Source organism: Solenopsis invicta, chromosome 16, assembly GCF_016802725.1.
Source record: "Solenopsis invicta isolate M01_SB chromosome 16, UNIL_Sinv_3.0, whole genome shotgun sequence".
Lineage (NCBI taxonomy): Eukaryota > Metazoa > Arthropoda > Insecta > Hymenoptera > Formicidae > Solenopsis > Solenopsis invicta.
The window spans coordinates 2,234,954-2,262,701 of record NC_052679.1 but is presented as its reverse complement, the minus strand read 5'-3'; the positions used below and the strand labels follow the sequence as shown (position 1 = coordinate 2,262,701).

The window sequence follows — 27,748 nt, the reverse complement described above, 5'->3', positions numbered from 1 at the left end:
TTCTAAACTTCATATCCGCGAAATTTGCGAATATCTGAAAAAACATCCGATGATTCTATACACACACCTTGTATACCTCGCGTGCATTAGCGTTCTCGGCGTAAAAAGACGCGCGTCGCAATATTTCGGCGGGCGTTGCGATATGTCGTATGCATCACTCGGGGAAAAGGGGGCCCGGTGATTTTCAACATGTTCGCGAGGAAGGCCTCGTTTCCTCTCCCGCGAGAGAAAGAGAGAGAGAGAAGGCGTAATGACGCACGCACGTGGCGCTTTACGATGTGGACCAGTAGTTCGCTTTCGTTGCTCACGAAGGATCGGCGAATATAAAGCAGCCGGCAATATGGCGTACGACACGGCAGTTTGTTTTCGTCGAAAGCGCAAAGTCTCAATCTCGGATGATGGTGATAGATCGTTGCTCTCACGGACTCGCACGTCACGGTTAAGGGAGGTGCCGGGAGAGGGACGGAGAAAGGGTGTCGGAGTGCGAGGGAGCTCGCAAGGAGGGTTAGGAAAATCGCTATAAGCGATCGCTTAACCCCTCGAGAGATTAGCCCGTTTCTCGTTCGCGGGGGAAGGGGAGAGGCAGTACTCCCTGCTAATGGAAATGGAGAAGATTTGGTGCTAAGGATAGTTAACGATCACTGCCCGCGGATTCGTTCCTTTTTTGCCGCGCCGTGTATTCTTAGATTAAGACAAACGAAGTCAGAAGTTACTTCGACTTATTTCTGATAAAGAACGTTTCTATGCTCTTCTTCGCTGGACGTTATCTTGTTCGTCTTTTCAGAGAAAGAAAGAGAGAGAGAGAGAATTAGTTTGATAAGTTATATGATACGTTTGTGATTAATGATTAGTACCAATATTCTTTATTGAACCTCCCTTCAATTGCTTTATCGGACTGTAAACAATTCGCTCACTTGATCCCAATATATGTTGCCCCAAGATTAAAGGTGTTTACGCGGAATATCTCCTATAGTCACAAGAAAGATTGATAAACGATAACGGCGGAGACTCTTACGGCAATGTTTATATTGAACTGAAGAATTAAATTGTTTGTACTGCATTCTCTCTTTATCTGATATTGTCATATATCGTCGCACACAACTCCGGGAGATTCTCTCTGGATTTTCTCGGCAAGGGATAGTTGTGAGGAGTGACGGGTAGTGGAAGGGAAAAAGGAATCCTTTGTAGAGCAGCCCTCTTCGCTCGGGACCACCGAACATCCGCAGGCTCACATTTTAATTCCGACGAACGCCTCCCGTTTGCTCCGCCATTATTCGCCGGACAAAGCCATGATCCTCGAGCCGCGAGGGCACGGACTTCTTGCGGGATCCCTATGAGCGGGGGCAGGATTACGATTCTCGTACTACTCTGCCGGAAAAGAGAAAGAGAAAGAGAGAGAGAGAGAGAGTCTCCTGGTATATCCGATGAAAACCACCTCGCATGTTTATTGACGCTTTTACTTACGCTGGAAAACTAGCCCCGACAAGTAGTAAGAGTAAACGGTAAAGCTGCAAATCGAGTACGCATACATCGTGTTGCACGCCGGCAGTGTTCAACGAAACCGGTAGCAATTATTCTTACGTGTTTGTCTAAACGCCTATCTCAATTAATTGTAAATTATTATCCTCTACAGTTACTTGTATGCGTTTATTTCTTTCTACGAGAAAAGATTACGTTGCTTACTCGGCCGACTTGTTCTTAATTTTTAAGCGACATGTATATCAGATTTGTGCAATTATTTGAAAACAGAGTATAAATAACGAAATAACTCAGTTCGATAAAATTTTCCAATATTTCTACAAAAGAGCATCATAAGGAATTGAGAACGGACATCTTCCAATCTATTTCTTCGCATGTGGATGTGAGATATGGTAAGACCCTAATACAAACTTATTTATGAGAAGTTTATTCACCGTTCTTGAAACCGTTCTTGGAGAACGGAGCTTATACAGTGCTACCGTACGGTGTCAGGTCGAAGTTCGCTGGTGCAAAAGAATCGGACGTGTAGGCGGTGAATATTCAACAGAAGCGAATACCGTTATAATCTAAGATGAATTCGTAGCGAGCTCCCCCCCTCTCTCCCCCTCTTTTTCTTGCTCCGTCTATCTGTTTCTGCGTTCTCTTCGGATCACGTGCGAGGCGAACGGGAGAGGAAAAGGCGGAAAAGCATCTCGGAAAGTATCAGCGACCGGCGGTAGAGACGCTAATGGACACGGGCACTCGGTTATCCGCCTAAGTATAGTACTTACGGTGCCTGTATATCCTTTGGCCCGTTATACGCGCAGTTTCGCCAGTCCGGAGCGCTTCCGCCGGCTGGCTAATCGAGTCTATGGCTGGCTAATTGGCTCCGTTCGCCGACGGTGACCTTGATCTCTCACGGCTCGTTTTATTTTGCCATTTCTATTCCACCGGCGTGCCATCTCGTCGTCGCCCGGATGTCGCGTCGATTCTCGTCTCACCCGCACGGAGAGCACAATTACCTCGCCCTGAGAAAGTTTTTTTTTCGTAGAGATGACGATGAGCGAGAGATGGATAACGGATACTTAAGGAGCGTTCTCGCGCATGATAATTGCGATAATTTGTAGGGAACCGAGCGATGTGGAAGATAAGATATGACTCAGAAGACGTACTTAGTATTGATTACACCCAATATGATTAATCCAATCATTCTTTCATCGCTAAATATTTTTATTAACTGTGAAACTTATAAATATTAGATTAAAATTAATGTTGCGTATGAATATTGTACAAAAGAAGCACGAATTTTTTTATTAGTAGATAGTCAACTCTTGTTTTCTTGTTCTAACTGTATAATTTTTTGTGTACCTACAAGCATCCAATATTCCGAGAATACGAATATTATTAGAAATCAATATTAAAATAATATTCCGAGAATATTATTCAATATTTTTAATATTATTTTTATATTATAGGAATATTATGTTAATATTACATGTCCGTTTTTATATAATATTCGTAGTGTATTACTTCAATATCCGTGAAATATTATGAAACTGTTCTACGAAATTATAAATATTAGATTAAATTATTGTGGTCAAAAATTAATGTGAATCATTATACATAAAATATTTATAAAGTTTATAATTATTACATTTAAAAGTTATATTTTATAATATTACCGATAATTTAAAATATTGAAGTAAATAATATTATTCCCTTCTTCATATAATATTCATGTAATATTATCAAAAGTGACCATATAATTATTTTTTATTAATATTTCAGGAATATTATTTAATATTTTATAATATTAGCGCTTACAGAGGTGATGCATTCTTTACACGTTTTTTTCATTTTACGAATATAAAAAGTTGAGATGATTAAAGACGAATATTATCGCGCATTCCAATTCTTCATCCATCCGTGGCAAACGGAGCATTCAAATCTTGTAAATAGAAAGTCCTCGGTGCACGCGACGCGACAAAAGTCGACGACACATGTAATAATGCCAGATCGATCACCGAGATCGATCGGCGTGACGAAACGGCCGATCGATCTATCGATCGATCGATCGGCCGATCGCAAAAGTGCAACGATGCCCGCGGGTCTCACGACGCGGCGGTGTGTTCCACGAACTTTAGCATTTGTGCTAACCGCGAACGGGGCTGCCCGATAATCCGCATTAACATGGGAATAGGAGTGCATTTCGAGGCCGGCGCCGAGCCTCAATAACGTATTGCCTATTACGTGGAAACGATACCGCTCAATATCTCGCTCTCCGCACACACCTCGGACACGTCCGCTCGTTGCGACAGCTCTCCTCCAGTTCTTATACCGAACAATTTCAACTTGAGGTCGCGGCGAAATCGAACCGACAGTTATGCCGGTTTCACGCGAGTAGAATAAATTTATTGAAACAGTTTATCGGTGAATTCAACGACGATTAGATGTATTTGCAACATATTATGTAAGTAGATGATTATAAGTTTTGAAATATTTTAAAGGGAACATAATACTCTACAAGTTTATAATTGTATTATTGTTATAAACTGTATCGCGTGAACTACTGATAATAATCAATTATTTGATTTCTATTATTATCTTTTAATATTACAATTTAATAGTAGATATTTATCTTTTAAAATTAATAAAATTCTCAGTAAACTAGATTTTGGAAGTCAGGAAACTAGTACTTTGTAACATCTTCTACTGTATTTTTTTTTTTTTAATCTATGTTATGCACAGCAATAGTTATTATTATTACTATATATTTTTTTTAATTTAAGAATTACTGATCTAGTTTTTATACTCAAGAAGAAACAATTAGTTGCAGTTTATTGCAGCAGCAAGAACCTGTGTATAGTAGTTAAATTTTAGCCATATACAATTTAAATTTAGATACCACGTTCAGTTTATTGCTGCCACATGTTTTCTTTCGCGTATAAGGGACTTGGAATATACCAGTTTATACCCGTGTGAAATCAACCTTACTTTCGCGGTCATACTTAGATATAACTCATCGGGGTGCCTCTCTGAAATAATATTTATTATGCCTGCTGGAGCTGCACGAAGACGCTCGTTTCCATCGAAAGTACAAGTTCGATTATTCTCGCTGTGGAGAGAATTTAAAGTACGGGATTGCTCCCCGATTTACCACGCCGCTCGTCCATAATGGACACGTTGCCTTCCAAGTTTTGCAATCGATATCGTGCCTCATCGCGCAGAAGAATATGACAATCTACGCGAATAACAGATATGATCCAATTTCTTCGTAATTTCCGTTTGATGACTAGAATCTTGTTCAGACAACGATTCTCAAATATCATAGTATAAAAAAGTAAAGACTTAATTAATATTATTTCTCACAATACAATTAAAATTAAAATACAAATTAATTGAAGCAACTTTAAATCAATCCGAAGGTACATTTCTTTAATTGCAATATTTAAAAATCTCACCAATTATATTATACTTTAATGTATATTGCCAAATATTTTTCAATTATTGCGTGTCATCAATTTTTGGAAAGTATCAGAATCACAGTCCCATTTCTGCACGGAAACAAGTTTTGCACATAGTTTTAATTTTGAAAATGATTTCGCAACCATTAAAATTATTATAAAAGACGTTTAAGCATGATGAGCAAATGTAGAAAATTTTTGTCATTCTAGCAACTAGAGTTCGAACGTAAATAATTATTTCAACGGTCTGACAAAATTATCTTCAGATCTGTATTCATCTAAATTTTTAGATGCTTTTAGCAAATCCGTTCTTCCCGCGCGCTTCATCTCATATTCTCGGAGTCTTCTTTACGCTTCTCACACGGCTGCATATTAAATTATTCGAGTAATCCGATCCCTAGTTATCGCCTGCGAAATCGCAACATCGAGATGCGCAGCAGGTGCGCATCGTAGCCCGCGAGACATCGAACTTGATCAGCCCCCAGAGGCGCAGGTGCCGCAGAAAAGTTTCTACGGGTTCTACGGGAGACGGACCGCGAGAGCGATATTTCCAGGCTTCCCGCGCCAGGCAGTTGACAGGAGCGTGATATAGGGACGGAGGAACGGACTCGATTGTTTTTCCAGCGATAAGACGGAGACGATGGAGGCGGCGGACCGCCTTCCAGAAGACCGGGGGGGCCTCCTGCAGACTCCATCGCGCGCGGCGCTTGCCATTACCGCACGGAAATTACCTCGAAATTAATTTAAACTTTCATAACAAGTAAACTGGTCGACGGAGACGGAGCGAGATAGCGCGGCCGCAGGATCATCCCGAAGCGAAGTGGCCGGATAGCCGGAATTGGGCCTACTCTTAATAGCCGTTTCTGAATCTCTTGTGAAGTATTAATTAACAGGAAACCGCTGCGGTCGAACGTTTCGCGGACTACCTATCCTTCTTCTTTTCTCGAGTTTTAATTCCAGTTTTAAACAGGATATAAAATTTTATATTTGATTGCCGTTACTTTGAGCACAATTAACGACGTTTTCTCTGTTTTCATGATACGTTCTGAAACAAGATAATATTTTACGTAGAGAAATTCGACAAATATTAAATTCACCTTGTAACTTGCGACGATTCCAATAAAAAGCTACGTACTTATAACTTCATAGTTGTCAGTGAAATTAAATTTATGAAGGACGCGCGCATCTATCTGTTTTTATCCCGTGCGAATTCGCTATCTTGTTACGGTCGTAACGCGAGAAGGTCGACTTAATCAATGTGCAACCATAAAGAAGGATAAAAAGGGAGGCGCAGTCCTCTACCTAATACTAATTTATTCTGTAAAACGCTTACACTGGGGTGCGATTTGTCTCTGGAAAAGAAAAGCGGAAGTGGCAGCAAGAACAAATCGAACGCACGTACGGTTTGTCCGTTCGCCCGACACTCAGCCGGGTGATTTATTTCTTAAATCAATTAAGGAGATCTGTATGTCGAGTCCGTAGGGTGGTCTCGGAGACGGGGCAGCAATTCCGGGCGAAGCCCGCGGTTCTTGCCACGTTCGCAAAGAGGGTGAGAAGATCGGAAACACGAACGGGATTGGCGGGGCGTAAAGACTCGCGAGCGAGAAAGACGAGATCGATAGGTGCGAAGGAAAAAGCGTATAAAAAAAAAGGAGGGGGACAGAAGCTGCAGGGGCGCAATCGTTCCGCTCGCTCGCTGCGGTTTCTCGCTCGTTGCGAGAAGATCGAGACTCAGCGATTTCGAGATTGATTCCGCACGTCCGCGCTTGGGAGAAGTCACTGATTAAAAAGCGGTTTTACTCCATTAAGGAATTGAAAATTAAAAAGATTTGTTCTAAGGATCAAGAGAGAGAGAGATTATCAGTTACCAGCCACCGACTTGTGCGCCAAGCGCACAAATATTTGCTAATCCCATTTTAATCGGGCAAAAAAGTAGTGCTGTCGCAGCAGAACCGCCGCGGTAAACTTTATGTGGGAGCTTAGCTACCAGGAATAAGAATCAATTTGTTATTATAGGGAAATAATTTGTGGATTCAGCAAGATAATATTTCCAACGAATAAAATTACCATTTTTAATAAATCTTCTCGCTGTCGATATAACAACCGGCGAAATTCGCCGCGACAGCGTAAAATATGCTGTGCGAGAGAGAACCTTTTCTCTCCGCGCATAAACTGTCATGCACACGATTTCTGGGAAGCACAAAGGTACAGAAATAAATGATCGCCGTACTCGTTCAAGCATTGATAACGATGAACTCTATAATGTGCCATGGTATTCTTGCAACATTGGCAGTCATTTATTCTGACAGGCTTACGGCCGCTCAGAGACCAAGGACGAAGTTTATTGCCGTTTTTAACGCGATCCTCGAACGCGAACGGTGGCAGCTAATGGGTTAAGCGTTTTCGCGTTTATCCTCTTCATGGAAATCGCTAAATCTCATACACCATCGTATATTTGAATCGATAGTTCTCTCTCTCTCCCTCTCTCTCTCTTTTCGTTCGACTCTCAATCCGGATTCTTGAATTGCCTGCAAGAGAAAATCCGGTCGCGGACCATTGCTTTCAGCACAGGGGTGTATTGGACGCGTCCGATCGAGCGGATCCTGTCGCAACATCCCCTCGGCAAGGAATTCCCGGATTGCGAGCGACGTCGCGCGCGTGTACGTACGTGTGTGCACGCGCACGCGCACGTGTGTACACAAAAGGCTCCGGTCCAAGAGCTTGAAGAGGAATGACTGTAGCGGAAGGACCGAGGGACCGAGCTAGGCGGGAAACGCAATTAGAGCTCAACTGGTCGGTGTTAGGAAGAGCTTTCGGACGAGAAGGACGAGGGTGGGCAGGCGGGAGGGAGGACGGCGAACGAGCAGAATTTTCCTGGGGTTTCTGTGGGCGGAGACCGGGAGCGAAAGATCGTTCCTGGCCAACGGAGACGGAGGGTTCTCGGCTTCCAGAAATCAATGTGATATCTTCTGCGGTTGCCGAAAAAATTCAAGCGCAAGAGAGCCCCATCGATCCCTTCCTTTTACCAACGTGACTTGTTCGAGGGCGGACAATCACTTTTCCTTAACGCGACGTTGCTTTAATCGCAACCGGTTACTCGACATACTCGTACAGCGGTGGGTCATGAAAACAGAACCACTGAGAAAAGAAAACAATCTTCGATAAAAGTATAAAGTTCAAATTTGTACTAAAATTTTGTTATATGATTTTTTCCAAACACAAGAGAACTACTAAAAATAATTTTTTATTTTGTTACAAGTTGCAGATGATATTAAAACAAAAGAAACTTTAAACTAGTATAAATACGTCAATTTCTATATAGAGCTTTATTTTCACGACCATCACTGTATTGTATATGGAAATGCATCTCGAATAGCTTTCCGTTTTTAAACAATTTGGTTTTGTTTGGTTACTTTTTATTTTAGAAATGTATTTGGTGAGTTTTGATGGGTTTTCAATAGATGTAACTAATATTGTTCTTTTAAATGCCAAAATGTCGATCTATCAACGTTTAATTTATCAATAACTTCTGTCAAAATTTGTGAGTTCGTATGTACTAAATTGTGCACATGGTTAATATCCAAAGACCATTCAAATAATTTGTCTTTGAAGTTGAAATCACTCGATTAAATTTACGTCATTTTTTCGTAGATTAGAATTGACACAATATTCTTTTCGAATACACTATAAATATGTTTTACGCTATTTTGAATCTTCATTTCTCTCAAAATTTATACATCATTATTACATGTACATGAAAGCAATCTTTACTCATTTTTATTCATAAACATTATAATCTATTTCAAATTTAGTCAATTCTTTTCTACACGATAACTGGTATTGTCTTTTTATGAATAAATAATATCTGTCCATCGAAATAGTGCAGCTGAAAAAACGTTGATTACATCTATTGAAAACCTATAAAAACGTTTGCACTGACCTAATATTATTTTTTATAATAAAAGTTTTTCACTAAATGGAGCGTGTAGTTTTATCAGCTGAAAAATAACTTAGTAATTTTCTCTTTCTTCCAGATGAAAATTTCGTTCAATGATTACAAAAATAATATATCGACTTAATCTTACACTATACGTATCTTCATAAAAGGTATAAACGACTATACATATCTTTAAAGGATGTCATATATCCGCGTCATTTTAACAAGACTTCTCGAATATCCGGTATTGTGGCGTTTTCAAATGACTTCCTTGAGAGCGGAGTAAATCGTCCGTGGCTGCGATATTTTCTCGAGATTATCTCGACGGGATTGTCCCCGCGTTTATTTGCGACACTAACAAGTTTCGCGCATTCGATGGAGCGTAACGTGCGGTGATGAGTGTCTTGATATGTGATTCAACTTTCAATGATACATGAGAAAAACATATACTATATAATCAGTTATATCGAATTGTCGTTCATAAAAACAGACATTATTTTTGCATCACTACATTGACATTTAAACTTTATATGAAGTAGTTTTAATCTGCGATCTCGACAAACTTTTAATACTTTTTAATCACTGTGTTTACAGATTATACTCTATATTTAGAGAATATTCATGCATACATACGCACGTACACATACTATATTACAGAATATAAGATACACTTTCAATTGGAATGGCTCACGCTTTATTCGCCGAAGAAAGACGCCGGGTAGTTCCAGTATATCGAATGAATTCAAATCGTAGGATTTTCTTCCAGCTTGCCACGAGTGGATCTGAAAGCGTAGCTGCAAGAAAACGGTCTTGAAATACTATCGATATCGTCCGATGATTATTCGCTTCTCCAAAGCGGAGAAAAGAGCGGCGGAAAGGCGAGCGGGAGAATTTTCAGAAATGAATGAAGACACGGTTACGGAGACGGTTGTCAAAATACGTTGCATTTCCGCGTCGCCTTTTCGACGTCGGAGCGACGCTAACACGTCGTCGGAAGCTTTGGCTTTCGTCAATTCAATTTCCTTGGGAAAAATAAAGCGCTCCGCGTCGCATCCTCTATGCGACACCGTCTCGTTGCATTTGCATCGGGAGATTCGCGCGAGCGAGCGAGCGAGCGAGCGAGTGAACCTTGGGGAATCTTGGATCAGCGCGATCGATCGCACAAGGTCAACCGGCGTTGTTAATGCGCGGCACGCGCTGACGCCATCCGGCTGCATTTGCATACAACAGAGGAAACAACGCTGTTGGCCACCGTTGGTTCACCGTTACGCACCGCTAGGGAGCTTTTCCCTGAACGCCGATGAAGGACGCCGCGACGGCAACAGGACTTTTCCATTGAACAGATGAAGGGCTAGGGAAGAGATGGCCCTCGCTCGAAAATCTTACGGTGAAAAGCTCTAAATAATTTACTGTTTAGAATCTGTTGGAATTTTTTTTTTATTTGAAATCCAAGAAGATATTTAATGTGAAAAATGAAGGGACGCTTTTTGGATTGGAAGTTATGAAAAGTTATCTGGCAGATTGGAAGAAAAAGTTACATTAAAGAGATGGCACTGTGTAGAAGAATAGTAGGGCAAGAGATTGATTTGAAGAAATAGATAAAAAAAAAATAGTAGCGTGAGGTAGACTGAAGAGTTAAATATAATAAAGGGTGATGTACTAGAGAAATTATTGAAAAAGAGAGAGAAAAAAAAAGAGAAAGAGTAGAGGTAAAAAAGAAAATGTAAGTCTGTGACAATATTGTAAAAATTATGATAAAGAAAATGTACAGAGAAATGATGTTAAAAGCTAAGTTATATAGATTAATAAAATAAGATAGGATTGTGTAACGATGGAAACAAGATTAAGAAAATGGATTTATATTATCTAATCATTAAGTTAAGATATGGATGGTAATATGTGGTCAGGAAACTTTTTGTTAACGAAACCTTCTCGGTAAGCTGAACTAATAAATTCCGTTCTATATTAAAAATTAAAATATCGTAGAATATCGATTAAAGATAACCGAACGGATTGAAAGTATCATGTCACGTAAAAGAATTATCATGTCACGTAAAGACTAATACATAAAAAGCGAAGAGATCGAGCAGCAGCATGTTTCATCATATCCACCCACGAACCGTGTCTTTCGATGAACTCCATACATGCGAGTGCAGTGGACGGTGGGCTTATGTCTCGTTAATTTTCAAAACAAATACGTTTTGCAATCTAGGAGCGCTGTTCACGAGCGGCTTATGCAATTTTTTTCCTCTCCTCTCGCCGACTGTTTTATATCAATAGTACAAGGCTACTCGCCATCTCGAGAGTACCTTGACCGTCGTTCTCTTAATCGCCTATCTTAAATCTTGCGCAACGACGTGTCGGTTCTGTCGTCCTTTCGATGAATTTTAATGACCGCGGCGACACTTAAAAGTCGCGACGTGTAATGCCAGACGTACGCGGTCAGGTTCCGGTTTGCCTTGCGCAGGAAAGCGACAGGATTGCCGGCGAGCGCCCCCCCCCCCCCTTTTCCTCTTTTTCTCAACCTCATCAGCGCGGCATGTCACTTTAGCATTAATACATCGTTGGCCAGTATATCATTTTCATCAACACCCGTTTCAATGCAAAGAAAATCGAGGTCTTTCACCCTCGCTCGACTGCCGATCTTAGATACGCGATTATTCAATTTAATTGCGGAATTGCAGCGGAATTATTTCGACCTTCAAGGTCCTGTTGAATCGAATTGCTTAAACATCGCGTAAATGTTTTATCCTTTCATGAATTCTTAATTTAATATCTATCAAAAGCGTGGAAGATAGAAAAAGAATAGGAAACATGAAGAAACGTTGATTAAATCGAGGAAATGATTGATCGTCGAAGAATTCGTAATGAACAAAAAACGTGCAAAGCTTCGTGCGTACGAGTGAGCACTTCTGGCGGTAATATCCGCGTTGTAACTAGTAAAGGGTTAGAGAGAAAGTCGTTACGGGAGTAATATTGTTCCTCGGCACTCGTGGTGGCTTTGCGTACGAGTGCATTGTCTCGGTAATTCACGAGCGAATTTGTCCGTTCCCCGCCGTCTCCCTGCCTCTCGCCGAGCGGTTAAGGAAACGTGCGTAAATACGCATAACCGGTCTCGCACGCTTTATGCACCCGATAATGGGGCGCATTTGCTCCCCTCTGTTCCCCCGTCAAGTGCATCGCTCGCGATATAGAACTCGCTATAAGTCCTTCTCGATTGCATCTCTTTTCCGCCCTCTTCTCTCCTGATTCGTTTCCCCCCTCATTTCCCCCTCCCGCCTTAATTTTCGTTTCCTTTCTCTCGTACTCTATTAAACAAATTCTTAACCGGCTGCGCCGCTGCAGCACCGCTACATTATATCACGTATAAGTTCCTATTGAATAATATTGAAGTTATAACGACTCTCAATCAAGTATATAACTGTACACGTAATCGACTATTGATTAATGTTCCCCCAGTTGCTTTCAAGCCTTTGTAATTTTAGTATTCTCACATCTTTAGATTTCTCTACTTGATTACTTCTTTTTACGTCGTCTTATAAATTATTGAGTTAAAATTAGTGAATTAAGTCATTTGTGACGCGAACTTTCAACTTTGAGACATATTTTCTGGTAGACCATTATAATTATCTACGCAGATAAAGCGTCGACTGTTATCAAAGTAGATAAAATTTCCTTAATTTCCATCGTTATAACGAATTTTGGCGCCGTATCGTTCAACCTACATCTCTTTCTCGTAACGACGTAGCTCGGTGGCGTTATCAAAAAATCGCCAGCACTTTTTGCGCTCACATTCGAGCGTAAAACACGAACTTCCGCGATGGGCATCTTCCCTCTCACACGCAGCTCTCGCTATTATTGTCCGTTCGCTTTTATCGCCGCCACGGTGTAATAATAAACCCTCCTCTCCCCCCCCCCTCCTCTTTACGGTGTGAAAGGGGGAGGAAACGATCTAAGCGTGGTGTACCTGAGGGATACGCGAGGAATATCGCTGGGACGATTTTACGGAAGGCTACCCGCGATAGAGCCGTATCCTGTTACGAGGAAACGTAAGGCGGTGTGACGCGCGAACGATTATCTCGTAGACGAGACGAGCACCTTTGATGTCTTCTGTGACACGAGGACGCGCACGCTCGTTCTCGTGATTCTATTCAAGAGCTATTCTCGTCTTCCAAGAGTATCCTTTTAAAAAACGTCGTCTGCGCCGTGTGACACTTTTCTCGGAAGAAAGTGTGTGTGTATCGAAATATCGGTCGCGAATTTATTATTATTTATTGCGACGTATCTCTCAACATAATTAATAAAAAATTATGATAATCATTTATAATTTGACATGATGGGAAAAATGAAATTGCAAAATGTCAAATCGACATTATCAGCAGGCCGGGCACACAACTTGGTAAAAAAAAAATTCACTAGGCTCACTAATCACTGATCAATGTAATTAATAATATTCTAGTAAATTTGCTCACTTTCGTAATTTTCACCAAGTTGCGTGATCTGTAAATGATTCCCAGGCGCTGACTCTGTATTTAACTTGCACTTGTTCAGCTCTTTTCATCGTACCATTTTCAGCTGCACTCTTTTGAATTATTTATGTTTTTATTACTATATTAGCTTCTTTGGTTCAAAGCTCGTGTTCAGACAACGTTCAGATATTATATTATTCAAAGTGGAGTATTATTCAAAGTCTTTAGATTTTATCTTCTGTCGTACCGTTACGGTAAACGCCAGTATAATCACTCCTCGCCCGGAACATAGATGCGATAGCTATAAAATCATAAATACGAATATTTAACCACCTACAGCATTTACAATTTCTCGGTAGTCTGAAACCCCCGAGGATCATGATCTATCGATGGATTTCCGCCGCGAGATAACGGTCGATAGCTGTACGCGCGCGTACGAAAGACTTTTTAAAGTGCGCGGCGTGAATGCACGGCGCCCGACGAAAAGCCCGTCTCGGGCGAGTTTATAGTCGAACGCTATAAAAGCGAAAGAGCAATATAAACCCATATCCGGGCAAGCTTGCAACGGAATGGCTAGGCCAATCTCGGATATCTTTCATCTTTTGCCGCTTCCCAACCAGCGAGAGCCCCTCGGAGTACTCGGAGTATACTTCTGGTAAAACCGCATCTCAATCCCCACCCCCCGTCCTCACCCCCGTCTCTGCACCTTGTTTTCCGTCTTTTGCGTCCTGCCGATGTACCTCTTTCACATCTCCATTTCTACTCGCCTCCCTCGACTCGGCGGATCCTCTGACGGTAGCGGCGGCGCGGCGCGCGGCGGTTCACTGTAATCCACGAATTCCCGATAGATTGATCGTAAAAACGACGTTCATTGACTCACGCGCGTATCTGAGAAACTTGAGATCCGACGTTTGCAAATTGGTTCCCGCGATCTTCAGAGAATCTTCGGGATCTTCGAGATTGCTCGATTTCGAAAACTCTAGCCTTATACCCTTTTAATGACGGTATGCGATGGAATTTAAAGACGGAACGTTTTCTTAAATTGAGATTTGATTTGATTTCATCAGTACGTATTTATTAGCGAATAAGCACGTAATAATGCCAAGGCGTTTCAATGTTGAGGCATCGTTCTTTTTAATTTGTATCTGTACATTTTCAATAATACAAGGACTGATCCTTGCGACGCGACGTGGTTAAATAATATCGTCACGCGGAGTGGGACTAGTGACGAATGTCGAAATGGGTGAGTTCGACGGAGAGTGATCTCAGTCGTTCGTAAAAGAAAGGGGGAAGCCAAAATCAGCGAATCCAGTACGAGTCAAGGACCAAAGGGAACGGAGTCTCCAAGAAGGACTAATTTACGCGGAGATTGACGCCCTCTCGTACGGCCTGACACGTTCTAATGGAAAAGATGTGTCTCTAATATCACCGACTGATCGACCATCGGGAAACTATATCCGTTCGTGGCAAATCCTATCGGAAGAACTTTCGACTTGCTTGCTAGTTTGCTGGCCAATACTTCCAATTACTTTTTTTGGCCTCTCACCCTTCGCGCGCGAAAATTGTAAAAGGCTTATCATGAATGTAAAAACTCTAAACTTTATCGTAATTTCTACTCTTTAAGTTTTTTAGAATAAAATTTTACTCGAAAAATGGAGTGATTGCTAAATCACTGGAGTGTTTTTTCATTCATATAGAATGGATATTTTTCATTCTGTACCGTGGAGTGAATTCTTTCACTTTGTAAAATGAATATTTTTACTTGTAATTGGTCATAGTTATATCGTCCAACCCACGAAATTATAATTTTTGAATTATTCTAAGTAGATAATCCGTACATTTTTCTACATTAAATAAAAAAGATTCAAGCTTAATACGTGCCTAAAATAAATAAAAAAGTTTGTACCTACACTTTTAAGTCATATAAAATGTTATTTGCATTTTTCTTAAAACTTCATTTGCGTTGGACGTTTCCTGGTTAACCATGGCCAATTAAGGAGTGAATCTGATATGCTGAGAAACAAGAAGATCGCTCGAAGCGAGTCATCGTGTCGACGTTGTGTTGAGTTTCATGTTATATAGAAAAATGCTGACAACGCTTCTTCCAGAGTGCTAACAAAAATCTACATATAGTGAGTTTATTACTGAATTATTTACGTGTTACTGAGTTTATGAATTTATAATGACTTGCTATAAATTGACGAGTCACTGCGCGCTGCCACTTTGAGCCAGCCGCACACCCGGTTAACTTGGCAAGTATACTTGACAAGTTTACTCGAACGTGTGTGGCCAGCTTAAGAAAAGATGAAGAATTCATTCTCGAATAAATTATTGCTCTGATGGAATATAACATTCCAAACGGATGAAAGAATCACTTTACGGTTGGAGTTAAACAGTCATTCTTACGAGAAATGAAATATTACTCCATTCCGAGTGGCATTTTCACTTATCAATTTACTGAGAAAAATGATCTGATTACATTAATAAAACTTGTGTGATTGAGTGTTTCTGATGGAACCAAGCAGAATTTCTGATTATTCTAATCAGAATATTCGACAGATATTTTACTATAATTTTTACAAGATTTCTGATTCGTCCGTTTTAGAACAGACACACTGACTGACTCTAACAGAATTCCTATTAATGCAACAAAACTTTTTGTTCACTGATGGAATGAACTTTTATTCGTTTCGAGTGAGAGAATTTCACTCTAGAAAATTTAAAGATTAATCGCAGATGGGATCAGTCCTGCAGATTTCGCGTCGAGATTTGTTTTGTAAAATTTAATATTGCTTTAATATCGAATTTTGACATCACCGCAATAGCATCTGCTTTTCGCACGTTCCTATCGGGCAATTCACTGCCAGTGCTCGCGGTGCAATCTCTTTTTCCCGAAATTGGATTTCCGGCTCGACTGGCCGCGATCATACCGTCGCACCGCATACACGCTGTGAAATTTAACGCTCGCAATTACGGATTCCGCGCCGCGTCGCATTTTCGTCGCGACGCACACACGGTGAATATATTCGATTACAAATTGATCGTTCGTACGGGGGCCGAACGCTCGCGAAACAATGAGGATTAACGAGTAGCTCTAATTTACCCCCGTTATGAAAAGATAAAAGTAACGAATAATAGGCCGCATGCAGGCGTTTTTATCGTTTATTGTTCGGCTCTGACGCATTTAAATTTGCATTAAAATACTGTCACGAGATTTCCGTCGTGCTTTTCAGTGCACTCAGATACATTAAATAAATATGGTCTCTTTGGGCGCCATAATAAACGTAGTAAATTAATTACTATGAGCAAGCCGCTACGTGATCGTAAAAGGAAATTTTAAAAATAATTTATGAATGTTTCTGATCTAATTTATAAATATAAATAAAATACTCGCATAAATACTCAATAGAGATGCCATGATAATAATTAATAATAATATGATAAACACTGGAATGATTACAAATTTTTCACCCGATGAAAAGTTATTTTGTAAATTTTTAGTTTCTGAAAATCTCATTTGCGATATATAGATAAAAGAGCTGAGGAAAGTTGTCCTCTAAAACAGAATTTAAATGTATGACCGCCGTTCTTGGAATAAAATGCCAATCGCAACAACGCGTGAGGAATAGTTTCGAATATGCGTGCGACGCCTAGGTCAGGTTGAGTGGCGTGCATCGACCCTGAGGAGTCGATAGCGTCGACGATGTTCGACGTCGCAATGCTCCCAGCAGCTCCCTCGACCTCTCTCTATCTGTACGTTGAACCTGAGGGGTTCGGTACGTCGCTCTCGAACGGGAATCGCACCCCTTCACGGCTCCACGACCTCCCGGCAACCTTCTTTGCCTCCTCCTTGACGTCCTTGTTTCTATCTATCTCTATCTTTCTTTCTCGTTCTCGCTCTCTTACGTCGAGTTTGGTCTTTCGCACACATATATTCGCCTACGCACACCGCAAAAGTGCCAATGCTCCTGACGCCGACGTTGGCCCATCGTTAATTCCCCGCCTCGACGCCCACGATCGTGTTTTCGGTCTTAACCCTTTGTTACGCGATGAGCACGAGTGAGGTAGACATGCCACTTCATTCAGTTTGCTATATTTATTAACGCTATCGAAGATATCTGCTATCTTTTGCAAATTTTGCCAATTAAAACCTTTCGATCAGATTCTTGTTAAGAAAGAAATTAAAAAAAAAAGAACAAAAGTGATCTATAAGAGCTAGTAAGAGTACAACGCGGTTGGAAGAGCGTAACAAACATTCTTTTTTTAGATAATTAAATTAAATGATTTATTCCTCTCGTATAACATAAACGAACGTTTTAATTCTCTTTGGAGTCATCTTTAGCGTTACAATTTCAAACATGAAACACTCGGTCTGAGTAAAGGTAGAGTCATTATTCAATTATCAAATCCCTAGTGTTATAATTCCGTTAACTGAAATTTAAATATAGGTATTAATAACTTCATTTATGTAATAATAATGTAATCTATATGTGTAACACTACTCAGAGCTATATAAATAAATTAATCATAGCATGACTCATAGAATAAATCAAGAAGATGTCAAATATATCGGATAAGAATATTATCGTTAAGACGTTAAATTCATCCGCAATGTGTTTAAAAAAAAACGAAAATTTAATATTGATTTTTTCATTTTATATTTGATATACATACTTATATATTTCTCTTTACTCTTTAAAAAAAAAAAGACTTAAAAACGTTTTATGTGTCTAACAGAACAGATCAACCAGAATCCATGAATTTTTATTGAATAAAAATACTTAGTAAAATGTCGATTTTCCAGTGAGATATTTCGATATTTCCTTTCATAGACACGGTCAGCTTTAATATTGATTTCGCGGCCTGAAACCGCCCAAGCGCCCCGACGAGGTACCGTTCGAGTGTATTTGACTGGAAATTGACCCTTAGGAACTTTTAATGGGCACCCTGCCACCCAAGCCTTTTCCGCCGTTCCCCTCCTCCTTCTTCACGTGACCCTTCGAGACGGATCTCGCAAGATTTCCTCCGAACGCACGTCGGTCCGAAAAACATTGCCTTTCGTTAAAATCCCCTCCCGTTTTTCGAAATCCAACAGAACAGAATGATGCAGTTTTACGATATAATTATATGGCCGCAGTTATAATTATATCGAAATATTCCGTATATATATATAACAGTTCCTTGAAAAGCCACGATGAAAAATAGTATAATGGAACAATTTGAATAAAATAGTAGACATGAAACAAATGTTATCTCAACCAATATTATCATATTACTTGCTTCATAACATAGTATTGATTTTCAATGTTGAATTATTTTTCTTAACTGAAAATTCCGCGATGTATAATATAAGATATCAAATAAGAAATTTGAAATATAAGAATTTATCTGGGTTATACAAATTGTTTCGATATCATTTTAATATTGATAAGAAGAGAGAGAAAGAACCATATGCATGTACAACAATAAGTTACGAATTTGCAAGGCAGGGACGCGAGTTAGAGTAATGGGAAGGGAATCGATCGCAAGGGGGAAAAATGGACTCGCGTGTATCGTTAAACTACCCGCAGAATTATCGATACTTTCCTACCGAAGTTCAACCACCCTCGCTGTTTCGCGGCCAAGGGAATCCCCTTGAAAAGTATCCCTCCCTTAACTAACCGAACGCTATCCATGGAAGTCCGCTAATCTGGCTCTTAATGCGAGTATTCGACCCCTTCCTGCCCCCCGCCTCCCCCGCCTGGAGGCGAAGGGCCATCTCTTGCAGCGAGTAAGCCGCCATAATGATGCATTATGTCGCAACAATAGGCAACGCGGCTAGTTCGAACGGAAACCCGAGAGCTTCTCCCGGATTTTGTCCCCAGCTCTCCTGCCTTTCTTTCTCTCTTTCTCCCTTTCTCTCTCTCTCTCGCTCTTTTCTCACAATTATCATGACCGTGGAATGCGCGTCAACCTAGCTTATTGTGAATTCGAGCTTAAAATTAATTACTGGTTCGCTCGTGCGGATTTGAACAGAAGAATGGCGAATGGCTCGAATGCCTGGTGAATGCCGGCTGTTTAAGCACCGTGATTTATTTATTGATTTCTTCAAGGTATTGTCATTCGAATTTACTTGTCGAAGTTACGAACCCGTATTTAGATTATCACGACATAACATTTTCGCGTTCGCGATTGACGGAATGATCTCAATGTACAATAGCTTACCGCGTGGATCATTGAAGCCACACTTTCGGCATCCATGTGTAAGTTAGGCGGTAAACAAAAGAATCGCAAAGGGGACCGCTATCGCTTTTATTGAAATTCGGGATTTCGCCACCGCCACCAGAATTTCATCGCGCCAACGAGCATTAGCATGTCTCGCCGGCGACGTTCAAAGACTCGACGGATTCTCGGCGCGAAGATAAAAGGGACTTTCTCGCGGTAAAAGACGCGCCACCGTTTTTCTCTACGACCCAGCGCGAAAAGAGAGATTGAGAGCGAGACGAGACCGCACGTGGGAAAACGTGTGAAAACACGCGACAGAGGACGATGAGCTGAATAAAAAGGGCCGGATGGAGCGACGGGGGAAGGAAGGAGTCCGGATAGGCCGGAGATAAAGCGAAATAACGGGGGGTATATTTTTCGGGTTTCCCGCGAGCTCTCCGCAAAGCGCGATTTCTCGTACCAAATAAAAATAGGAGCCGCGCGGTCGCCATAAATATTCCACGGGTTCGACCCCTGGGCTTCGGCCGGTGCTCCCGCTCAAACCCTCGTACACCATGATGTATCCGCGCTCATCTTCGACGTGTGTACCCGACTTTTCTGTACCGCTCCGCGCGCTTCCACCCCGCTTATCCAGACGAAGCGACGCGCGTCGATCCGCTCACCGGCTACCCTTTGTGATTTATTCGGCTCCTCGGTTAAGGCTTAATGGATCGAAGCCGAAATCGCGGATTTTCTCTGTCCCCATGCGACGCAGCCGAACAACCTGAATTGTTACGCGTCCGCTGATTTTTCTATTAATATAATTACAAAACATTTCACATTAGCTCTTTCTATAGCTGAAATCCTGGAATAAGCTTTACGATTATAGTCATTGTGATCACCAAGAAAATAAATGGAGTTAAAATGTATAGACGGATTAAATATTACTTTTTCCTTACTGATCTTTGTCATATAAATAATATTAGGGGAAACTGCGCTTAGTTAACTAGAGGGGTAAGTTGATTAATTGGATCTTGGATCTCAATATATTCAAAACAGAACATTGAAGTTAGCTGTAACTGTGTTTGTATTGAATAACAGACACTGTTATTCAATTGCCTAAAATCGAAACAGATGCATATTGTTCAAGACATATAAAACATTATCAAAAAATCATGTAGGCGAGTAAATACTTTTAGTCTTATATTTTTTTGTTCTTAAATTACTATGCAATTGTTTGAATATTTCATGTCTGTTTTAACAGTAAATGTAATATATTTCCTCAATTTATTTTTATTTATTAGTCTATTCACATACTACAAACTATTTTTTGCAAAAATAGATTAATGGAACAAGTGGGCTAATCTTATCCTAGGATTTTAAATACACGTGATAAATAATTTTAATAATGAGGAACTTTATAATATTTTTTTTTCTTGTTCTAGATACAAACATATCTAATCTATAAGTAATTTTAGCGGTTAAGAAATAACTATAAAATTAATATAAATTTTTCAAAATTATTCTATAATTAAAAATTAAGTAAATAACTAAGTTTTATTTAAATTTATTTCGATAAATTAAAAATAAATAAAAATATATTAAAATATATTAATAATATTTTAATATATTATTTCTTACTTAACAATATTACAGTTACTTTATCTCGGCTTTGGCTATTTGATATACACTATAAAAAATGTATTTGAGAAACATTAATTTCCTATATCAGATATTAGTTTTTATTTATGATGAAAATATTATTAGATACTGATACAGAATTTATTTCTTTGATAAATCTCTCAATTTTAATAAATTTGAAAATTTATTGAGTAATAGATTAACTATTGTTTAATGCTCATCATTTTTTGCCCTTTTTATTTATAATTTTGTTTATAAAAATTCAAATTGAAGAGTTGGTCAAGTAGCCTCCCCTAATAAAATATTTAAATATCAAATATAAAATTAATATAATGTTAGAGAAAATGGATTGAAACTGAACCGCGTTCTCTGCTCTATAAACGATCCACGAAAGCGCTATTTCTCAAAATTTTCATCCTGATATTTGCACACGTGCGCGCGTAAATTAATCGTGTATAATTTAGATGATAAACCTCGAAGGGGATCTGGACACCCGGCAGGATTCGGGAGAAGAATCCAAGGCGCCATGTATATATCACCGGAAAGAACTCGGTGGTCCCATCGCGAATCGAAAAATCCTTCTCACCCGCCGTTTACATATTCCATGCGATATTTCAAAATCCCTCGCTCCCTCTCTCTCTCTCTCTCTCACTCGACGCCGATGTCCATTTTCTTATACACTCTTGAACGAACCGCGAGGATAGTCGGATCCCCAGGACCCCCCAGGGTGGCGATCCGAGGTCATCGGCGCCTGCAACCCGCATCCAAATCAGGAAGCTCTCCCTCTCGCTCCGTCTTACGGGCCTCGTCGTCCCTTCCTCTCCAACTCGCTTCGAGAGAACCCAAGAGCGAGGAGTACGGCGAAAGAAAAGAGAAACGGGGTGATGTATGTGCCTCGATATACGATGTACGTTGGATCCGGGCGAGAGCATCGACGCTCGTTACAATATTAATGCGGTTATTATACGACGTCACATTTAATGGTGCTCCCAGGCCCCTTCCGAGCAGCCATAATTCACCGGCCGGGCCATCCGGCTTTTTTTCGCCGTCGCGGCTGTCAACAAACCGAGAAAAATCGGAACGATCGCGAAATGCGTTTCCACGCGAGCGCAAACGCGAATTTCACGGGGGGACGATCCGTTTGACGAGAGGGCATCGTTTCAGGGAACTGCGGATTTCAGAAAAGCGCGAGAAAAACGATCGGACCTAAACACTGTGATTTATCGTAATTGCGTTAGGCAATAATCGAAAGAAACAACTACACAGGTTATATATATATATATATATATATATATATATATATGAAAAAGTTATACGTGAAACTCCCGAGCCAGAAGAGGCTTTCGGAAATGGACGATCGGTGAGCACGTAGGCAGTTCGAGGTAAAGCCGCGATTTGGAGATCGGATATCGAGGCACGTTCGAAAGTTATCGTACGGATAAGCGTGAGATGAGCTTTGGAAAATGCGGATCTTCGTCAAAATCTTCTCTCGTTGATATTCCCCTCGACCTTCAAACTTTCGTGCCAAAAATATACAGTTGTAGAATGCAGATTCGCAAAATAGACACGTAAATTTTGTTTCCGAGTTAATTTCCAATTAATCTTCGCGAAAGAAAGAGAGAGAGAGAGAGAGAAATTTAATAGAGCTATTTGATCCATCAAGATAATTATGTAGCAGAAATAAAATACAAATTTTGAAAACGATAAAAAATCGTGGGTTTTATGAAATCGCGAGAAAATTTATGAGACATCTCGTACACCACATTTTCACAGCAGTTCGCTCGATATCGCGAAAACGAATCGGATCACTCGACGTGTTAATTCAGCACGACATCACATCGATTCGCACGCTCGCGATAGGGTGCATCGCGGCATTTTTCCGCATCGCGCGTAATCCTTTCTCGCGCGTGTAGAAAGTTTAATTTCCCACGCCTAATCCAGATACAAATACAAGTCGCGGCGGCGGATACGGTGATGCGAGTGTTGAGTGGAACGAGATAGATAGATAGATAGATAGATAGATAGAGAGAGAGAGAGGAGAGATTTATGCCTCCGTAGTTTATTCTAGCGGAGTTCATATATCCAAACGATTACGCGCGACGACACGGCTATTTACGCAGCAGACGTATCGGAGCGCGGCTTTAAATCCCTCTCGACCGTGTGCATAGCGCGGATCGCACCGTCACACACCAGGTGTGTGTATCGCCGTGGCCGTGTTCTCCGCCTCGACGATGTCGACGACGAGCAGTCGACGCCGGTAAGTAAAACGACCCGCGTTATATTTATTATCAATTACATGGCGAGCGCGTACGGGCCACTCCCGACGAGCGGAAGGTGTCCTGGAACAGGTTTGATTAATAAATTAACGCACGGAGGGGGCCCGCGCCACGTCGGCTGGACCCATCCCTCCGTCCCGTTGCTCTCCACCCTGCCGAGTACCCCGGTGTCTGCTGCAGCCTCCTTTTCGCGAGAAAGAGCAACTGGTCCGCCGATAAATTATATCGTCTCGTTTAATTGCGAATTCGCCTCGAGATAATTGCCATCGCTCGGTCGCGAGCCCTTCGTTACGTGCGACGCGACGACGGCGACGGTCGCAGCCGGTGCACGTGGACACTTGGCCAAGTACGCGTCCACGTGCACCCACGCGCGTGCCTCGGACACGTATGTACATACTATACTGTTACACTACGCTGGGCGGGAGTTACACCGATTATGGTGTAACAGAAATATTAGCTGTTGCCATGACTTTCTCATTTATAAATCATAAATGATTAAATCGGGGGATCGAAACCACGATGTAATTTCAATCGAGTCAGATTCCAGCGCCACAGATACTTGGAGATGATCGACGACGATCGTCGTCTCCGATTCGCAAAGGTGAAATTAAATTTCAAAGGAACGGCGCGCGGCGCCGAGACACTGATATTTCGAAGCGCGTCGAATAACTCTTGACAATTCTGGAGACTTTTCGCGCTTCTCTCTTGGCGTCTATCGAAGTGCTTTAATAATAGATTCTAATTTTGCGTAGGAACGATTTTCTGAGACCAGACTCCCCACTACACCGATTTCGCACACGGAGCGAATCCGCGCGAATAAATTAGACGTGTCGTGACTGACAGGCGTGCAAAGGCAGTGACGGTGGCCGAATGCAGATGTCATTTTTCGACGGGAGTATGTTGGGTGTCGGCGACGAGTAGCGCGCGAGTAAATTTTCGCGCTGGTTCCGTTAGGCAATCACTATGAATCAAGCTGGCTGCGCCTGCGCTTACGTTTACGATTGTTGTAAATTACTCCGAGTTTTTTCCGCGCCGGTTTACCCCGACCGCCGCCGTCGCCGCCACCGCCTCTCTCGACCCTGTCCCTCCTCCCTCCCCCTCCCACCCCCCGTTCTCGCCGCCTCCCTTCTTCCCCACGTGTCTTTTTTTCATTCTACCTTTCCGTCTCTCGATCATTTCTTCTTCTGCCGTCCCGCAGCGCCTGCAGCCTCCGCCGTTCGAAGGATGCACGTCATCGTCGGGTTCATCGAACGTCTTGTTCATCCTGTTTATTGAATCGACTCGACGCTCGACTAAATTATACTCGACATCACAGGTTTTGACGCGCACGTTTCTTTTTATACATTTTTTTTATTTTTAATTTTTTTTTTTTAAAGCATTGTGGTGAGTTCGGCAAGTTGTACTAAATCAAGAGTAGAAATGTACCATCAGTCACTATCGCGTACTAAGACCGTGGAAATATGATAAAAAAAACTTTTCAAATAGAACCAATACGTTGAATAATATTTTTAAAAAAGAAAGAAAAAGAGAAAGGGAGAAAAAGGTTCCTATAATGCACACTGAAAAAAATATTTTTACGTTTAAGCAAATATATTTATTTTAACATCATTTCTTTGATTCAAAAAAATATTTCCCATAAAGTTTATATTTAAATCAAGGAAATAATGTTAAAATAAATATATTTATTTGAGCTAATTTAAATAGACTTTCTTCAGGAAGATATTTAACACTAACATCTTTCCAAGTATAATCTAACAGATTACTCGGAAATAATGTTATTAATATTTTCGCATATATATTTTAATGAACAGCTAATTGGATTTGTACACATTTCATGTTTCGATTAATTCAAACTTTAATTAAACTCAACGTTGAGTTATTATTTACGACGGAGAGAAATTTTCGCTGTTAGGAGTTGGCTTCGTTAAAGGCAGAAAACATTTGTCGTCTGGTTATTAGATTTATCGCGAGACTTTATTTATGAGCCTCGTTTACTCATTTATTTTTCATATCGTGGCAACTGCGCGATTGTCGCGCGATACAGCGCGAAACACTCGCGATAAACCTTTCGCCCTCGGGCTTCAGAAATTTCCGACTCTAGTCGCGACTGCCGACTGCGCGTAACAATAATCGTAAAGCATCGGGAGACGCGGCATATTTTTATCGCTACCGTTACCGCCTCGGTATACCGCCGATTTCGCGTCACGCCACCCACGATGGCGGATGGCGGATGGCGCGGCACGGAAATTACAGCTCGCACTGAAACGACCGCAAACGCGTTTGAAAATTAAACCGCTTCACCGACAATAATTCTCGCGGTATTCGAGAAGCGACCCGCCTTTAACCTCTCGTCGGAACCCTTGTGGCCCGTAGATTACATGTCATCTTGTAGAAGCCGCTCTTTATGTGAGCGATGTAGGTTGGATCCTAGAGCTAGTTCAGCTTGGAACAACTATTTGAGAGAGAAACTGATACACGGAACGGTAACCGTCTATCCCCAAGGGCTTAATGAAATAATGACTGTAAATAGCCGCGAAGAGAGGCGATCTCTTCGTCTTTTTATTAACAAACATCTAGAAATATAGATCCATATTTTCTATGATGTAATATTGTTTTTGTAGAGAGACGAGTTCTGTTCGTGGTGCCAAAGTTATTTCTGTAGGGGATACTTGATTTGACATTTTATATTTTACGATTATAGCTATTTTTCGCTTTACGTAAGCACGGTGCGCGTTATGAAAAAAATAATATTTAAGAGGAGAGACATGGAAGAATTTCGAATTTTTTATCTATGTCCTCTATGGTATATTTCCTTCGTATATCTTGCAGCGCGTCAATAAATTTCAGTTTGCCTCTATAGTTTTGAAAAGTTTGGGATTAATTTACACGCGATGTAGGCTGCGACTACGAAGACGCGTATCTGCGCGCGAGAAGGGCGAAACGCAAGGAATGGCCGATGACCCCGTCTGGCCGGATCCCTTCCGCCCACGCATCGTGGCCCCTGCTAAGGGTAAAAAAAATGCGCGAGCAGAGGAGATCCGCACGGTGCGCCGGTAACGCACGAATCGCGATATCACGCCGATTACCTGCCAGAGATATTTAACCCTTTCGCTCTCTCAACGTATCCCCAAATATATTTTTACACGTAAGTATATATGTTCTCTGGCGTACTTAAAAATGTGCAAATAGACGGTTTTGGAGTCGCGCACTCTTGAAGAAAGGATATCGAACAGTTTTGGTTTTTGTCCCGATAAATATAAGTTCTATATCGAAAGAATTGACGCTTTACGAAGCGATTTTAACGCGTTCGATAGTTTAGCTGGAGATATTGGTAATTATAGCGCTCCTATTTATTTGTTTTGGCTATTAAAAATAAATAGACGACGATTTTAGAGTCGCACACTTTTGAAGAAAGTATATTGAATAATTTCTATTTTTGTCCCGATAAATATAAACTCGGTACCAAAAGAATTAACGCTTTGCGATCGATACTCCTTATGCGTCGTCTACAATAAAAACTTGAGCCTAAAGCCGTAAGAAATTGATCAAACACAATCGATTAGTCTACTATAAATCAATTATCGATCAATTTCTTACGGGCTAAAGGCTCAAGTCTCTTTCGTAAACAACGAATTAGCTGGACATACTGGCAACTCTAGCGCTCCTTCGTGCACTTTTCATTCGTTTGCCCATTACGTTTATAACTATTGTAAATAAAACTCATCTCGGCTTTAATGACCATCGCATTGTGTGTTGTTTGTTTTTACGCATTAGCCGTATAATCTCCCGATATTACACGTAAAACCTTAGTAACCCTGCAAACACTAACGCGGGATGACTTCTAATTAACATTAATATCGTTGTACTATGTAATAACGGAAGATTATACAGCTAGAGCGCAGGGGCGAATAAAGTTCGATACTCATCATTAATAGCTGATATAAACCTTAGAATAATTACGTAAGCTTACCTTGGAAAAAGTAAGCTCAAGCTCGAAAAAAAAAAGAAACGATGGTCATTCTAACGATGGACCGGGATCACGTCTTTATCGTGAGAATTTTCAATCCCGGTTGAACGCGTTTTTAGCGATGAAGGAGTTAATAGACGCGAGTAAGCGCCTTCGAGCGCGGCCAGGTGCCACTGATACTTGGCCGAAAAGATCGCGTCATCATTCACGCCGGTAAACACGCCGCGCGCGTTATATCGACTCGCTGATAAACGACGCGTATTAAGACGAGATAAGCCGTAAACCCGTTTTGTTCTCATTGTCTGCGGCACGGAATCGGCGCGGGGTGCCAGCTGGAAAAATAAGAGATACGC

At 41.0% G+C, this 27,748-nt stretch overlaps 2 protein-coding genes across 9 annotated transcripts in view; one reads left to right on the top strand and one right to left on the bottom strand.

Moving 5' to 3' along the window:
• LOC113003250 overlaps positions 1–27,748 on the bottom strand; it is a 52,250-nt gene that overhangs the window by 12,136 nt on the left and 12,366 nt on the right. Inside the window, exon 4 of one of the 4 annotated variants that reach the window (XR_005576579.1) lies at positions 2,250–2,486. The exons of the other annotated variants lie outside the window; for them this stretch is intronic. The gene's annotated coding sequence lies outside the window, so the exon portion shown is untranslated. The remainder of the gene's footprint in view (positions 1–2,249; positions 2,487–27,748) is intronic. 4 annotated transcript variants of the gene reach the window in all.
• LOC105204055 (MAP/microtubule affinity-regulating kinase 3) overlaps positions 1–27,748 on the top strand; it is a 282,108-nt gene that overhangs the window by 242,316 nt on the left and 12,044 nt on the right. The window lies entirely within an intron of this gene.